Raw genomic sequence first — 9,870 nt, 5'->3', positions numbered from 1 at the left:
TTCATATGCATTCAGATTCCAAAGTTCTTTCTCTGGATGCGAAAACTATTTTCCATCATGAGTCTTTTGGAGTTGGGTTATGTCCTTGCGTTGCTAAGAACAGCTACTTCTATTAAATTCAATCATCACACAATGTGGCTGTTACTGTGCAAAATGTTCTCCTGGATCTGGCCATTTCACTCAGCATCATTTCATATAAGTCTTTCTAGATTTTTCTGCAGTCTACCTGCTCATCATTTCTTACAGCAAAATAATATTCCATTACGTTCATATAGAGTAACTTGCTTAGCCCTTCCCCAAACTGATGAACATCTGCTCAGTTTCCAAATCTTTGCATCAACAAAACTAACTGCTATAAATATTTTTGTACATGTGAGCCCTTTTCCATTTTTGTGATCTCTTTGAGATATGGCTCTAGAAGTGTTATTGCTGGGTCAAAGGATATGCACCCCAATGTTGGAGCAGTTCACAACTACACCAACAATTCATTAGTGTTTCAATTTTCCCACATCTTCTCCAACATATATCATTTTCCTATTTTCTCATGTTACTCAATCTCATAGGTGTGATGTGGCACTTCAGGGTTGTTTTGATTTGCATTTCTCTAATCAGTAGTGACTTAGGACATTTTTTTCATATGGCTATATATGGATTTGATTTCTTCCTCTGGAAACTGCCTTTTCATACCCTTTGACATATATAAACATATACATATATAAACATGCATTCATACACATATATTAGTATATATCCATAAGTTTATATTTATGTAGATATATGTATATATGTGTGTATACACATGTAAATATTGTATTGTTTGTATGTATGTGTTCATATATATATATGGGTGTTTGTGTCTATACGTATAGACATATACATATATAGTCACATATACATATTTCGTATGTACATATGTACACGTTACCTTGCATGTAATTATGAGCTCCTTAACAGCACTACGTTTTTGCCTATATTTTTATCTTTAGTACTTACCATGTTATTTGATGCATTGTAAGTACTTGCTAAATACATGTTTATTCACGGTAATTGAATCACTGAAATGTTATCTCTTTTACCACACTTTTTCCCATTTAAATGTTTTATTGGCTATTTTTCTTCTTAAGATGTCCAGTACTAGTTACTAATTCTCCAAATGAAATGAGGAATATTAAAATAATAAATATTACATTCTTGCTATATTATGAAATATTATATAGATTACTATACATTTCAGATTCTTAACAAAAAATAAATGTCAATGTCTGAAAAGAAATGTTTTTATATTCCAGAGTATTTCTAGGATACAACACTACTGATTAAATATTAAACTACAAGAGGAATCACAAATTACGTTTTAAAATTGACTAAAATCCCCACATACGATCAAGAATATGACACATGATCAAGTCCAGAAGACACTCCCCCTTATTTATCTTTATTTCAAATATATCTATGTATATCGATATCTATGTCTGTGTCTATATATGTGTGTGTGTAGATGTATATATACATATGCACATATATGTATGTATATACATGCACATATGTTTGTGCATGTGTGCATGTACACCCATGGATGTATATACACATACACATGTACAATACATGCATGCACATAACTGCACACATGTGTGTGTATACACACATGCGTATGTGTATATGCATACATGTATGCACACACATATTACAACAATCAGTTCCACAAGGTTTTGAGTTTTAAATTTTCTCTCCCTCCCCAAGGTGGCATGTAATCTGATATAAATTCTACATATACATTCGTATTAAACATATTCTCGCATTAGTCAGGTTATAAAGTAGAATTATATCCTGTTGGGTGACCAACAAGAAAGAAAAAAACAAGATAAAAGAAAACAAACGAGAGAGAGAGAGAGAGAGAGAGAGAGAGAGAGAGAGAGAGAGAGAGAGAGAGAGAGCAAATACTGTGTTTCAAACTACGTCGTAACTCCAAAATTCTTTCTCTGAATGTGAATAGCATTTTCCATCTTGAGCTTTTGGAGTTGTCTCAGAACCTTTCATTGTTGAGAAGAGCCAAGTCTACCAAAGCCACACAATGTGGCTGTAACTGTGTTCTTTTTTCTCCTGATTCTGCTCCTCTAACTCAACATCAGTTCATGTAAGTCTTTCCAAATTTTACTGAAATCTACCTGCTCGTTATTTCTCATAACACAATAGTATTCCATTATACTCATATATTATAACTTGTTCAGCCATTCCCCAAATGATAGCCATCCACTTAATTTCTAGTTTTTGCCACAACAAAAAAAAGAACTGCTAGCAATATTTTTGTTCATATGGGTCCTTTTTCCAATTGTATGATCCCTTTGATTTTCAGCCGTAGAAGTGGTATTGATGGGTCATATATTGTGAACCTTCTTATAGCCGTTTGGACATATTTATTTTTGCTTTTTTACTTCGAAGAAGAAAAGGAGAAATTTAATTGGCAAAAGAAAACAAAAAGCTTTGCCCCTGAAATCAGGAGCACATTTAACAAATTTGTCACTGTAGGTAAAGCATCATCTTACAAGCCTCTAATTTCCCCTTAATGAAAACCAGAAATGATGCATACTATCTCAGTTTTATGGGATTCTTTTTGCGGAAAGTTCCAGCTAAAACTTTAAACACCAGAGAATTCAGAATTTATTTTCTTATCGTGACCCTACAAAATACTATGCTTCCTGTGGAAACTGGGTTCTTATCTAAAATTATTACTCCCTTTAGTGCTCAGTGAAATAATTGCTTAATAAATATTTTTAAGGAATTAAAGTCTGGCTGTTTACTGCTATCAAATTTACTGTTACTGGTTGTCAAAGTGGACTTGTTTATCCACTAGCAATGAAGGAGAATATGAGACTTACTCTGCCACATATTTGGATAATTTGAGGCCAATTCAAGCTCCTTCAGTAATTATTACTGGGGAAGTGAAGTGAAAACTTTAAGTTTTATGACAATGGAAGCTATCATTAATACTACTATCATAGCTATGTGAATTATTATTTGGTTCAGGTCTTTCACTGGCTTGATATCTATTTTGATTTCACTCATACCTCATGACAGTGTTAGTTAAGAGTTAATAAATAAGGCAAGAGGCGGTTGCGGATAGAATTCTGAGTCTAGAGTCAGGAAGATCTTAGTTTAAATGTGGCCTGGTAGATTTACTAGCAATTTGATAATAGGCAAGTCATTTAACTGGTGATTTCCTCAGTTTCCCCATCTTCCAAATGCTGGTAATAATAGCATTTCTTTCTCCAGATTGTTAAGAGAACCAAAGGAGATAATATGGAAAAAAAGTACTTAGCCATGTTCATAGAACCTAGCAAATGTTATATAAATGTAACACACTACTTAGTATCAGTGACTACACTAGGCACTATAAATATGAAGAGAGATTTTAAAAGTCCTTGATTAAAAGGAGATGATGTAATGTAAGGAAAAATCATTAAAATAATAAAGATTCATATGTGTATATAACATGCTATACTGTATTATGTAATGTAGTATTATATATACACACATTTTTATATATGATGAATTGAATGTGATTAAAAGGGAAGAAGGGGGAGTCAGAGCGAAGAAGGCAGAGTGTGAGCACATACTCACCGAAGTTCTACTATAAATTCCTTCAGATACTTCTAAAAAGAGAAACTGACCAAATTTTAGAGTGGCAGAATCCAGAAGGAGATAGTGTGATAGTTTTCCAGCCCAGAACAGTGCAGAAGGTCGAAAAGAAGGATCTGTTGCACAGGGCTGGAGGAGGGCAGAGCACACAGGCTTCACCAGTGCGGGTCACACCATAGCAGGGCGCAGGGCTGACTGAAACAGAAGCAACAATGAAACTTCTCAAACATATCAGCCAAGATCAGGAGTCCAGTGAAACTGAGAATGAGAGCAGTATAGAACCTCAGGTAATAGCAGCAGTTGCTCCTGAGACTATCACCCCACAGATTAAATATTTGTAAGTCATCTACTTGAACATCCGAGAAGCAAGATGGTCAGTGATCTATAAGTGCTTGTACCCTCCCCTTGTTGAACTTGAAAAATCAGAGAATATTTCCCCACAAAAAATTCTGAAATAGTGGGGTCAGGCAAAGGGGTAAACAGTCTCTTAAACTTGAGAGGCTAGGAAAATCGTGAACGAGACACCCTTTTGCTGTGGCAGAATGGGATCAGTGTAGGAACAGAGCTGTCCCAGTAGTCCCACTTCATTGAACCAGAAGGAGATCCTGAGCCCAGGGGGAGCAGCGGAGTCTGTAAGTGCCAACACCAGGACCCCAGGTCTGCCTTACCACTTCCAGGGCAACATGGAAGATATTAGTGCACACAGGGGTTCACGAACCGCTGAGCCTGCCTGTGTTCTAGCTCTGGAGAGGAAACCTCCTGTAGCCGGACATCCCCTTCCCCACACCTCACGCAGCAAGATCCAGGGTAACTGAGAAACTCACAAAGAATTCACCTGGCCTCTACCTTGAAACACCAGCCAGCTCAGCATCAGGTAAGCTGGAGCATTCTAGCTTCTAGTTGAAAGAGCCAGAGGCCACAACACACAAAGCCGCAAGTTCTCAGCACAAGAACTGCGACACAGAGCATTCTGTGCCCCACAGGCAGAGATCCACTTTAAAAGCCAGGAAAGAGACAATCATCATGAGCAGGAAGCAAGCCAGAAAACAAAAGACCATAGAATCTTACCATGAGGACAAAGTCCAAAACACAAATACATAAGATAGTATTGAGACTGTACTCCCATATGAAACCTTAAAAGGACATATAAACTGGTCTTAACCAGAAAGATCATTCTTGGAAGACATGAAGAAGGATTTTGAAAGCTAAATTAGAGAGGTAAAAGAAAAACTGGCCAATTATTATAAAAATATGAGAAAATAATTCACTGAAGAGAGTAGCTCCTTAAAAAGGAAAATTGGACAAACAGAAAAGGAAGTACAAAATCAAACTGTAGAAAATAACTACTTAGAAGGAACAATTGGATAAATGGAAAAGAATATGCAAAAGTTAACTGAAGAATACAATCTCTTAAAAAATATCATTGGACAAGTAGAAGGTAAGGACTCTATGAGACATCAAGAATCTGTCAAACAGAATTTAAAAAACCAAAAAATAGAAGAAAATGCTAAATATTTCATTGGAAAAACGACTGACCTGGAAAATATATCCAGGGGAGAAAATCTAAAAATTATAGGTCTACTGGAAAGCCAAGATGAAACAAAGAGCCTGGAAAATATCTTCCAAGAAATCATCACGGAAAACTAACCTGAGGTCCTAGACCTAGAAGGTAAAATAGTCATCAAAAGAATTCACTGATCACCTCTTGAAAGAGATCCCAAACTGAAAATGTCAAGGAATATTGGTTGCAAATTCTAGAACTGTCAAGGTGAGGAAAAAAATGCAGCAAGAGCCAAAAAAAAAAAATTCAAATGTAGAAGAACTACAGTCAGGATCAGACAGGACCTTTCAACTTCTACGCTGAAAGATCAGAGTAATTAGAATAAGATATTCTGTAAGGTAAAGGAACTTGCACTACAACCAAGGATCAGATACCCAGCAAAATTTACCATAATATTTCAGGCAAGGAGATGGACACTCAATGAAAGAAGGAATTTCCAGACCTTCCTGATGAGAAAGCCAGAGCTCAATAGAAAATTTTATCTTCAAATACAAGTTTCAAGAGAGCCATAACAAGATAAATGAGGAAAAAAACCTTATTACTGAATATGGGCAATTTGTTTACATGCCTGTAAGGAAAGATGACACTTGTTAATCTTGAGAACTGTATATTTACTATGATATTTTAAAGAGCTATAGATAGAGGCAGTTGGGTACTAATTAAATGCTATTATGACAAAAAAAAATGTGATTTAAAGTTCCGAAGGGATTGTAAGGGGAAATGTGAAAAGGAGGAGACAGACAAAGGTAAACTGCATTACGGGAAGAAGCAAAAAACATATTATAGTAGAGGGAAAGAAGGAGGGAGATGAGCACTGTTTGAGATTTACTTTCATCTGGTGTTGTTCAAGCCCTATAGGCTGTAGGAGGAAAAAGGTGAAAGAAAAAGGAGAGGAGGCTAAAAGGTAGGGAAGACACATGATGATATATTTAGAGAATCCTAGAGAATCAAATAAAAAAACTACTTGAAATAATAAACAACTTTAGTAAAGTTGCAGATTTCAAAATAAACCGAAATAAATCATCTGCATTTCTGTATATAACTAATGAAGCCCAGCAGGAAAAGAAAGAAATCGAAATTCAATTTAAAGCTACATTAGACACTCTAAAATATCTAGGAGTCTACTTGCCAAAAGAAACCCAGAGGCTACATTCTCACAATTTCAAAACACATTTCACACAAATAAACTCACATCTAAGTTAGTGGAAAAACAGAAGTTGCTTGTGGGTAGGTCGACCTGATAAAATAAAAATGAAAATTCTACCTAAATTAACTTATTCAGTGCCATACTAATCAAAATACCAGAAACTTGTTTATAGACCTAGAAAAAAATAATATCGAATTTCATCTGACAGAAGAAAAGGTCCAGAATATCAAGGGAACAAATGAAAAGTAATGCTAGGGAAAGTTGCTTAGATCTACAGAATCTCAAATTGTATTATAAAGCAGCAATAATCAAAATCACTTGGTACTGGCTAAGAAACATAGGGGTAGACCACTGGAATATGTTACGTACTCATAACCCAGTAGTCAATGAATATAGCACTCAAGTGTTTGATAAATCCACTGAACCCAGCTTCTGGGATAGAAGGGAACCCACTGTTTAACAAATACTGCTAGGAAAACTGGATAACAGTGTCACAGAAATTGGGCATACACCAATGCCTGACATCGTACAAAAGAATAAATCCAAATGGATACATGATCTAGGTATAAAGACTGATGTTATAAACAAATTAGTGGAACAGCAACTTCATTTAGGAAAACAATATGGAGATAAGATCGTGGAAGTATATAAGTTTTTAAATTAAAACAGTACTTGAATTTCGGAGAATCCAGTTCCATAAGATCTTTAGCTTTCCCGATAATCTGCTACAGAGATTGGACCAGATATTTCCCAAAGCTTTTCATCCATCAAGGCTCAGTTAAGGTGTCAGTAGCTCAGATTTTTCACTCATAAAATTCTGATGTACCACATGAATATATTTTTTTTCCATCTTTGCTCAAATTACCTTAAGATCAGGGAAAGACCTGGGTCTATTATTCCTCCCCATAACTCTACAAATTCTATTCTTGAATATGTCAATATTGAAATGAGAGAGTGAAACCAGTAGAGAATGGGTTTCTTCTAGGCAGTGATCATCTTATTTTTAATGCCTAGATACTGTCTTTTTCCAACACCATAAATAAAAGAAGCTTTCTTTACAATAAAAATTATATTATAAATCATAAATTTATTAGAGTGATACATAATGCAAATAAAGTTGGGAAGGATTCAAAGAGAAGATTACAATGCAGATTAAATGACATTATTTCTGGAGTGTGAATTCTTAACTCCTGTTTTTTAAACTACCTCATTAAGCTGTCTTCATTAAACAGATGATTAATGAGTTCTCAGATTCAGGTGCATTTGAGAATTATATTCAAAGTTATTGTACACATATTTTAACTGGTCATAGAGGTGTTTTTTCTTCATTATTTATGGCTTAGGATAAATCTGGAAGGTTTATGAAAGTCAGAACGACAAGTTCTGAAGTCTATATTAAGTGTTTGCTATGGTGAGAAATCACATAATTCACTAAAAGAAAGCAAAACAAAAACATGCATGTATAAAAATTTGGAGCAGGAAGAGAAATGAATGCCTGAATGGAAAAATGCAGTATTTTGGAAAGCTAAGCAAAATAATGAGATGGATTTATGCAGGTAAACAATTTCAGGTAGAATGTTGAGAAGTTTGGTAGGCAAAAATTTAAAAGGAATAAAGATTGGAGTATAAAATTATTTTGTTTTATTCCTGTTTGGAAAGAGATGTTAGGAAAAAACCCAACAAACAAATAAGCTTATTTTTCGAATGTTCATTTAGAATTTTGCATCATTTCCTGTGTTGTATGGCTATCATGCTCAGAATCCAGACAGATCTAGTTACTAACACCTACTCCAAGCCACCACTCAACCCTTATCCATTCTTCTCCAGTCTCCTCCTCCTCCTTCATTCTTCTGTGAAGTATAAGTCTATCTTACGTTCCATTGTCCTCATCTATCCAATCCAAAATCTGATTTGATTTGACTTTTCAATAAATGATAATTTCACTAGTAAATTATTTTTATTATGTTATCTAAATTCATAGCTTACTATAATGAGTTTTCTTTGTGAAATTTACTCTTCTAAGTTAGATTGGCATCTGATCTGTAACTTGGAGTAATTGTAAATTGTGTGAGCCACCAAAATGATAAGTAACTAATGCAGGGACACAAAATATTACAAAGAATATAAAATCTGGAACTTTCTGACTTTAAGATTTACCTTTTTTCCACCCAGAAAACTTTCCTTTTATCAGAGAAGTGATAAATTCCTTTTAATATCCTTTGTCATTTATATAAATCTATCTTCTTCATCTCATTGTTTGTGTCCTTATTATTTTACTATTCTGTTTTTCAGGATATCTTTTCGATTTCCTCTTAACTTTAGCCCTGATGATCTCTGACAGAAATCAGAGTGCTGCAGTTATGTTTATTCTGTTAGGATTTCCTGACTACCCAAAATTTCAGATTCTTCTCTTTCTGCTTTTCTTGGCTATCTAAGCAATTACTGTGATAGGGAAACTTGGAATGATTGTAAACATTATAACGAACCCAAAATTGCACTCTTCAATGTATTTTTTTTCCTAAAACACTTGTCCTTTGTGGATTTCTGTTACTGTACTGCTGTTGCACCAAAGCTGTTGGAAAATTTAGTTGCAGAAGATAGGACAATTTCTATCGTTACTTGCATCACGCAATTTTTCTTTACTGCTACCTGTGCTTTGACTGACACGTTCCTGTTGGTAGTGATGGCATATGATCGTTTTGTGGCCATTTGTAACCCCCTTTAAATATGGTTGTCATGTTCCAGAAACGTTGTGTCCTCCTCATGGCTGCAGGGTATTCCTGGGGCATAGTCTTCTCTCTGCTCTTCACTTACTATCTCCTTGTATTATCTTTTTGTGGGAATACTATTATTAATAATTTTTTCTATGAGCATTCTGGCATACTCTCTGCCTCTTGCTCTGATAAGCACTTCAGTGAGCTGATGTTTTTTATAGTTGAAAATTTTAATATTTTGAGCACACTTATTATCTTATTCACCTCTTATATATTTATTTTTGTAGCTCTCATGAAGATTCATTCTGCTGGGGCAAGGCATAAGTCCTTCTCCACTTCTGCCTCTCACCTGACAGCTGTTGGAATATTCTATGCAAGAGTCCATTTCCTCTACTGTATACCCAATAGTAAAAGCTCCTGGTTCACCATCAAAGTGGGCTCTGTTTTCTACACAGTAGTCATTCCTATGCTGAACCCCCTAATATATAGTCTGAGGAACAAGGATTTGAAGGAAACACTCAGGAAGTTAATGGACAAAAAATGATTTCTCATTAGATTATTACCATCATCACCAGCACCACCAAAAATATAAACAAAAACAACAACTACAACAACATAAACTAATCAACAACAACATTTGTTGCTTACATAATGTTGCAATTGATGACTCCATTCCCTTAAATGAACAATGAATATAGGTAGAAGCTCTTAGACTCATTTTGTGGTCAGACTTTTAGCTCCTTCATATCTTATAGAACAGTGCCATGCCTAAGTAAAACAAGGATGTGAAAAGTGAAAAGAAAAAAATTCAA

General features: G+C 34.9%; 1 pseudogene; it reads left to right on the top strand.

Annotated features, from left to right (window-relative positions):
- Positions 1-8,671: 8,671 nt before the first annotated feature.
- LOC140516829 (olfactory receptor 5D18-like) lies at positions 8,672-9,602 on the top strand (annotated as a pseudogene).
- The last annotated feature ends 268 nt before the right edge of the window (positions 9,603-9,870 follow it).

The sequence above is a fragment of the Notamacropus eugenii genome, chromosome Y, assembly GCF_028372415.1.
Source record: "Notamacropus eugenii isolate mMacEug1 chromosome Y, mMacEug1.pri_v2, whole genome shotgun sequence".
NCBI classification, from domain to species: Eukaryota; Metazoa; Chordata; class Mammalia; order Diprotodontia; family Macropodidae; genus Notamacropus; species Notamacropus eugenii.
Note: the sequence above shows the minus strand (reverse complement) of the source record. Positions and strands in the feature narration are given on the sequence as shown.